Source organism: Lipotes vexillifer, unplaced genomic scaffold, assembly GCF_000442215.2.
Source record: "Lipotes vexillifer unplaced genomic scaffold, Lipotes_vexillifer_v1.1 scaffold860, whole genome shotgun sequence".
NCBI lineage: Eukaryota > Metazoa > Chordata > Mammalia > Artiodactyla > Lipotidae > Lipotes > Lipotes vexillifer.
The window spans coordinates 1,109,891-1,118,047 of NW_006789568.1; the positions used below are offsets into that span (position 1 = coordinate 1,109,891).

At 40.6% G+C, this 8,157-nt stretch overlaps 1 protein-coding gene across 1 annotated transcript in view; it reads left to right on the forward strand.

Annotated features, from left to right (window-relative positions):
• The first annotated feature begins 465 nt into the window (after positions 1 to 465).
• DIS3L2 (DIS3 like 3'-5' exoribonuclease 2) overlaps positions 466 to 8,157 on the forward strand; it is a 382,925-nt gene continuing 375,233 nt past the window's right edge. Inside the window, exon 1 of the mRNA XM_007462755.1 lies at positions 466 to 637. The gene's annotated coding sequence lies outside the window, so the exon portion shown is untranslated. The remainder of the gene's footprint in view (positions 638 to 8,157) is intronic.

Genomic DNA, 8,157 nt, shown 5'->3' on the forward strand with positions numbered 1-8,157 from the left:
TCCCTACACTTTTAACTTGGTTGAGGTCTCCACCATCAGCTTTTCCCCACCTGAGTCTGGGTAGGCCCCCAGGGCAGGCTCCCCTAGATGCCTGGGTTGCCCCCCTCGGTATCCCGGGGCCAGGCCTGCACCTAGCCCTGAGCAGGTGCGCACTGACCGGGTGTGGAGTAAATCAAACGATGAGTAAAACCTTGTCACAGGAGAGGACCGGCGTGGCTACACCCATAAGCTAGAAGTTGGGAGCAGGCGTCGCCGGCTGGGTGAGAGGCAGCCCGGCGGGTCACAGCCCTGAGGATTGGGGCTGGGGGCATTCAGGAGCAGGGGCGGGAGGGCTCCCGCCAGCGGCTGGCCCCTGAGCAGGGGGCCGCGCAGCAACAGCCGTCGGCTACAGCCGGTCGTCTCCGCTAGGCCAGGCCATAGCGGTCCGGAGTGCCCTCCCCCTGGCCCGGCCCTGCCCTGCTCCGGTTGCCGCAGCGCAACTACAACAGACCACCACCTCCGCCGCGCACTCACCCCGCGCCTCGCTTTTGGCCCCTCCCGGCCACCGTTGCCTCCATAACTCCGCGCCCGTGACCCGGAAGAGCATTCTCCTTAGCAACTGCGGGACCGCGGCGGCACTTGCCTCCCGGGAGACAAGGTGAGGCCTCCCCGTCCCCACCTCGCGCGCCCCACCTCGATCCCTCCCCAGGAGCGACCCCGGGTCTGGCCTTCGAGGCCTCCGCATCGCTTCGGGGACACCTGCGCCGGCGGCCCCGGGCGAGTGCCCTCTGCCTCTGGAATCGCTCCCCGGCCCTGGCGTCGCCCCTGCCCACCCCACGCTCCTAGCCCACCCGGTCTCCCAGGCCCGTCTCCTCGCCCCCGAGCCCCGCCGGCCCTCCCTTGTAGCCTAGTAAGGGGTCCTGGGAGGAGAAGCAGAGTTAAACAGGGCCTATTGCTGTAGAGAGAACGGTTCCCGAGGTTCGGGTCACCTGTGGACGCGTTCTTATGGGTCCGGATACAGATGTTTGGGATTGACAGGGATGGGGCGCCTTAGGATCCTTGAACAGCAGCCACTTTATTGTAATACTTGGTGTTTGCCTGCCGCTTGGTGCTTTACAAACTGGTATACTTTATATGCTTCGTTGATCGTGAAGATTCATTTAATCCAGCGTTTTGAACTGATCCTTTAACTGCGAATTAGCTTTCCAGTGTTTAGTGCGTTTAGTATTCTGTAAGTTGGATTTTGTGTCTTAACAGTTTTCAACAGAAGGAGCTCTCCTTGGGACTGCGTAGGTTTGGGAAGAATTTCAAGTGAAATTTGCTACGTTGAAGAAGTAGGGGCAGGTGTTGTTAATATCTTTGATTTACATTTGAAAACAGGTTCAACACAATCTCTGTTAAAATCCCAGCTGGCTTTTTTTCCCCCCAGAAATTGACAAAGTAAAATTTATATGAAAATACAAGAGACTGAAAACCTCCCTTAACTGAGTTTGAAGAAGTGGGACTAAGGAAACTCTAAGCCTTATTTGAACATTGTTGAATAACTACATTATAATTAATCCAATGACAGTGGAGCTAAAACTGAGACATATGAACAGTTTTCGAAAATGACATTATATGGGACTAAAATGCAGGAGTTTATATATCAAAATCCATTATTCAAAACAGTATAATTTCATTTCAGCTCAATAAGTATTTATTAAGTACTTACAGTGCTCAGCAATTGCTTAGAGACATAGAAGAGCCAGAGAAATTTATACAGGCATCTGAATTGATTTTTTTTGGTAAGAGTTGAATAGGGATTTTTGCTTTGGGCATCCTCCAAAGATTCATTTGTGAAGATGTGCAAACTCTTAAGCAGACATTCTGTGATATTTTAGTGCTTTCTTACAGGTTTGGTGTCCATTTTCAACAAGTATTTGGGTGCTTACTTGGTACCAGGCACTGTGTTTAACATTGGAAATTGGGGAGAGTGAATGCATGCATGATCCCTGTCCTCAGCGGATGCAATCAAATTAATCACATGGATGTAAAACTGCAACTGTGACAAGTATTTGAGTTAGGGAAGTCGCAGAAGTGACATTTTAACTGAGATCTGAAGGATGCACAGGAAGGGAAGAATGATCCAGTCAGAAAAAACAGCAAGGGCAAAAAGACCCTGTGATGGCAGGGTTCATGGAGAAGACTGGGGACTTAAGATACAGATCTGTGTATCTCTCAGGAAGAGTGTAGAAGAATCGAGTGAGAGAGAGGGTTGGAGACGTGGGCCAGAGGACGCTGGGCCTTGTAAGCAGGTTGAAGAGTTTATCTTTGGAGTAAAGAGAAACCTCTGTACAGTTTTACTTAGAGACTTAGGCTAGATTGTGGGTGGGGATGACACAGTTAGATTGTGTTTGACTAGCCTGCTTTGCATCTTCTACTGTTGCTTAGTGTTTGCATTGTCTTCTCTTTCTTCGTTTTCTCAACATGCTCCTTCAGCTTTATTGCCATTGAGGGAGACTCCATGTACCATTAGCAAGGCACGTCTACTTTTTTTTTAATTGGGGAAAAAAGGAATTTTAGGGATTAGAATTGGACATTAGAAGTCAGTTGAGTTGAAATATTTTTGCATTAGTATGACTGCTAGGAGACTAATTTCTGTGACTCTTTTTAATTGTGGTTAAAAAAATACATAGCATAAAATTTACCCTCTTAACCATTCTTTAAGTGTGCAGTTAACTATATTTACATTGTTGTGTAACATTGCTAGGACTTTTTCATCTTGCAAAACTAAATTCTATACAACTGCCTATTTCTCCTTCCCACAGACTCCTGGCAACCACCCTTCTAATTTTTATTTTCATGATTTTAACTACTCTAGATATCTCATATAAGTGAAATCATACAAGGTGTGTCCGTCCATTTGTACTTTCATACTCCTTCTCTGCAATATCCTTCCTTCTCCCATCAGTCAATTCAAATCCTACCAATTCTTTAAGGCCCAGTTCCTCTCCCTTGTCTTTCAACTTGAATTAATAGATCCAGAGTGGAAGAGGCCTTTGAAATTATCCTGTCTTATTCTAGGCAAGAAAATAGAGTCCTGTAGAAGTTTCAGCGATTAGCCCAAGGACAGACATCTTAGTGAGTTGGGGCAGAGTTGGGACTAGAGCTCTGGTCTTTCAACTTCCGGGTGGGTGCCTTTACTGCTTCAGTCTGCTTACATGTTGTGATTTCGTGCTTTATTCTTTAGTTAGACCAGAAGTACCACTGAGGCGCAGAAACTGATTTCCACATCCCCATTCCAATATGTTGAGGCATATTCGATGCCTAGGAAGTATTTGTTGACGAATTGATTGTCTTTAGGACTTTCATTGCCTAGAAGGTGACTGTGCATAAAATTTTGAACTTCGTTGATTCAGATCCTTGATTATATTAATCAAATTTACATTGGTCCTTCTGCAGTTGAATGATTCTTTCACTTTTGCCATCACAGTTGAGACTCTCTCACTTTTTCCTGTCTTTATTGCATGTATTTGCCCATGGCATGTATACTTGGGTTCCCCTGCACATTTTGATGAGGAAGCCATCAGAAATGAAAAACAGCACATTAAACTTTTTAGGTTAGCTGATTTATTTTGAGGCAAAGGTTCATGTTTATTTGTGAGTTTTATTACTGCTAAATGGTTTTGAAAGAGTCATATTTGTACTACATTTTATAGTGTTCATCTCACAGTGCTTACAGACTAGTTGATTTTAGGTATTGGACTGGAAATTATTTTGAGATAGCTCAGTATTTTGAGTACAAAAAAGGTATAACAGAGTGTTTTCTGTGAGGAAGATTTGTAAATTTTTATTTTCAGTTTCCCCATTTATTCCAGACTTTGGTTTTCTGTAATGTTGACCAGCCTTATAGGATCAGCCTTATAGTATACAGTTTTTAGAGTTTCCTTTTACTGTAACCTTCAAAAAGTTTTTTGTTTTATCTGGGGAGTTTCTGTGGGAAATGAAGTTCATTTTCATTCAAGTACTACTAAGCACATATACAAATCAAACTGTGGGCCTGGAATGGTTCTGTAAATCCCTCTGCGGTCCGGCTATTGGTGCCATTATTGGTGACGTGAGAGAAACTCAGCCAGAATTCTTGTTATCTTTATTAGACTGAGGGTGGTAGGACTGCACAAGATGCTTGTTTGTGTCATGTAACAGGAGGTAGAAGGATTTGACAATAAGAACTTTTCAGATAGCATTTTATTTGGAATCATAGCGAGAACTTGATGCCCCAGAGTTGCAATTATGTGATTAACTCTCGTGTTGATGCTAGATTTAGTCAAGTTTAGTCAGCCATTAGTCTAAAAAAACTTCTTTCCCAATTTTTAAAAATTGTGATAAAATACACATAATATAAAATTTACCATCGTAATCATTTATTGGTGTACAGTTCAGTGGTATTAAATACATTCATAGTGTTTTGCGATCATCACCACCATTCATCTCCAAAAACTGAAACTCTATACCCATTAAACCACCATTCTTCCCAGCCTCTGGCAACTACTAGTTTGCTTTCTGTCTCTGTGATTTTGACTACTATAATTACCTCATATAAGTGGAATCACACAGTATTTCTCTTTTTGTGCATAATGTTCTCAAGGTTCATCCATATTGTAGCATATGTCAGAATTTCCTTTTTAAGGCTTGTATGTATATACCGCAGGCTCAGTAGATGTAGCACATGGGCTTAGTTGCTCTGCGGCATGTGGGATCTTCCCGGACCAGGGATCGAACCCGTGTCCCCTGCATTGGCAGGCGGATTCTTAACCCCTGCACCACCAGGGAAGTCCCTACTTCTTCCTTTTTAATCTTTAACTTTTTATTTTTTCTTACTGTACTGGCTTCAGTTCCCAGTACAATGTTAAATAGAAGTGGTGGAAGTAGACATATTTGTCTTATTCCTGATCTTAGGAAGAAAGCATTTAGTCTTTCACCATTAAGTGTGATGATAGCTGTAGGCTTTTGGTATATTTTCTTTGTCAGTGAAGAAGTTTCCTTCTATTCCTAGTTTGCTGAGAGCTTGTTGTTGTTTTTTTTAAATCAGAAACAAATGTTGGATTTAGTCAAATGCTTTTTCCGAGTCTACTGGAAATGGTTTAATATAGTCAATTACATTGACTTTCAAATATTAGAACTAACCTTGCATTCTCTAGATAAACCCTACTTGGTGCTGATGTGTTATTATTTTTATATGTTGTTGGAATTTATTTCTTGAAATTTATTAAAAATTTTCCATCTGTGGTTATGACAGATACTGGTTTGGGATGATTTTTCTTGTAATATCATTGTTTTTGTTTTTGGTATCAGAGTAGTGCTGGCAACCTTCAATGAGTTGGGAAGTATTTCCTTTCCTTTAATTTTTTGGAATACTTTGTATACAGTTGGTATTTCTTCCTTAAATGTATTAAGTACATACACATTTAGAATTGTTATTTGCTCTTGATGAATTAACCCCTTTAATGTTATGAAATGATCTTTAGCCACAGTAATGTTCTGTGCTCTGAAACCTACATTGTCTGATATTAATGAAGCCATTCCGGCTTTCCTTTTGTTAGTGTTAGCATGGCATATCTTTTCCATATGTTTACTTTTAACTTATTTGTGTCTTATATTTGAAGTGTTTCTGTAGGCAGCATATTGTTGAGTGTTGTTTTTTAACTAGTCTGACAATCTTTTTCTGGCCATGCTGCGTGGCTTGTGGGATCTTAGTTCCCCGACCAGGGATCAAACCCGTGCCCCTTGCAGTGGAAGCGTGGAGTCTTAACCATTGGACCACCAGGGAATCCCCCCTGACAATCTTTTTATTGGTGTACTTAGACCATTTGCATTTAATATGATTATTGATATGGTTAAGTCTGAATCTTTCATCTTGTTATTTTTCTTTTTTGTCCCATCTATTCTTTGTTTCACTTCTTTCAGATTAATTTTGTTTTTTTCTAAAATTGTCCATCTCCCTTGTTGGCTTATTAATGATAACTATTTATTTATTTAGTGGTTACTTTAGGGTTTATATATACATGTTAAACTTATCACAGTCTACTTTCAAGGTTATCATACCACTTCACATATAAAAACTTTGTGTGTGTGTGTGTGTGTGTGTGTCTGCGTTGGGTCTACGTTGCTGCATGTGGGCTTTCCCTAGTTGCGGTGAGCGGGGGCTACTCTTTGTTGCCGTGCGCGGACTTCTCATTGCTGTGGCTTCTGTTGTTGCTGAGCACAGGCTCTAGGGCGTGCAGGCTTCAGTATTTGTGGTGCGCAGGCTGTAGAGCGCAGGCTCAGTAGTTGTGGTGCGTGGGCTTAGTTGCTCCGTGGCATGTGGGATCTTCCCAGACCAGGGATTGAACTCGTGTCCCCTGCATTGGCAGGCAGATTCTTAACCACTGTGCCACCAGGGAAGTCCTTTTTTTGTTTTGTTTTGTTTATTTTGTTTGTTTTTGAAAACCTTTTAACTGTATCTTTTAATTTTCCCTCCTGGCCTTTGTGCTCATCATTTTTTTACTTCCACATATATGATCAATTCCAGTATACACTGTTATTATTATTTATAAGTAATCAATTGTCTTTTAAAGAGACTTAAATTTTAGGAATAAAATCTTTATATTCACCCGTAAGTTACTTTTTCTAGAGCTCTTTATTCTTTTGTGTAGATCCAGGTTTGCATCTTTTTTATCATTTTCTTTCTGCTTTGAGGACTTGAGCATTTCTGGCCATGCAGGTTTGCTAGTGATGATTATTTCAGTTTTCACGTGTCTGAAAAAGTTTGTATTTTGCCTTGGTGTTTGAAAGATATATTTGCTGCATAAAGTATTCTAGATTACCATTTTTTATTTTTAATCAGTGTTATAAGGATTTTGATTCACTGTCTTCTACCTTGCTTGTTTCTGACAAGAAATCTGCCCTCTTTATTTCTGTTTCTTGTACTTAATGTGTCTTTTTTTTTTCTCTGCTGCTTTTAACATTTCCCTTTAGACTGGTTTTAACCAAATTGATTATGATTTGCCTTGGTATAGCTTTATGTTTCTTGTGAAACACTGAACTTCTTCAACTGTAGTTTTATAGTTTTCATCAAATTTGGAAAATTTTCAGCTGTTATTTCTTCAAATATTTTTTCTTTCTTTACTTTTCTCAGTCCTCTTCCTCTGCCCTGCTGACTTCAGTTATACATATATTAGGTTGCTTAAAGTCCCACAGCTCCCTGATGCCCTCTGTTCATTTTTTTTCTGTCTTTTTTTCCTGTTTTTCATTTTGGATAATTCCCATTGCTTTATCTTCAAGTTTACTAATTTTTTCCTCAACAGTGTCTAATCTGCTGTTAACCCCATCCGGTGTAGTTTTCATCTCAGGCATCATCATTTTTATTTCTAGAAGTTTGATTTGGATCCTTTTTATATCTTCACTGTTTCTTAACCTGTTCAGTTTTTCCTCTAACTTTTTAAACATACAATTCTCATAACTACTACTTTCCTGTACTTTTTCATTATTCCTATATATTTCTACATTCTCTCTTTCTCTTTGTCTCTGCCCCTCTCTTTCTCTCACACACACAGTACCCACATACACCCTATTTATTAATGAAGTAATGCAAGATACATAATAATTTCCCTATTTTGTATATTTGGATATAGGCTTAAGAAAACTAGGTAGTTTGGTTTGCTCAAAGTCAGACAGTTAATGTTCAGATTAAAATCTAGGTTTTTCACAATGTCTGCTCTTTCCATTACTCCTGCTTCAGTAGGAGAGATAAGACAAGTGTTTAACTAAAACAGAAGTAAGAGTAGGGATGGCACCATAATAGAGAAGGATTATGAAAGATCACAAGGGAGTGTATAGGTTATAAAAGACTTCCAAGGATGCAGGAAGCATTTGGGATGAGCCTTGAAGGACAAGTGAGATTTTGCATGATACTCTAAGGAGGGCGGAGCATTTGCGGAGAGAAGAATGTATTGCAATATGTGAGGTTTGGAAGAGTGAAGCATGTGTTTAGCTGAATTGGGTGTGAATATAGAAAGCAGACGACTAGGGAGGTTAGATTAGACTGAATTGTGGAGTGCTTTTGATGTCTGGCTTTACCACAAGTTTTTAAATATATCTTGTCTTTTCAACTGCTGCATGCCTCTGACACAGAGATGGAGTCTTTTAAAATTTCCCTAC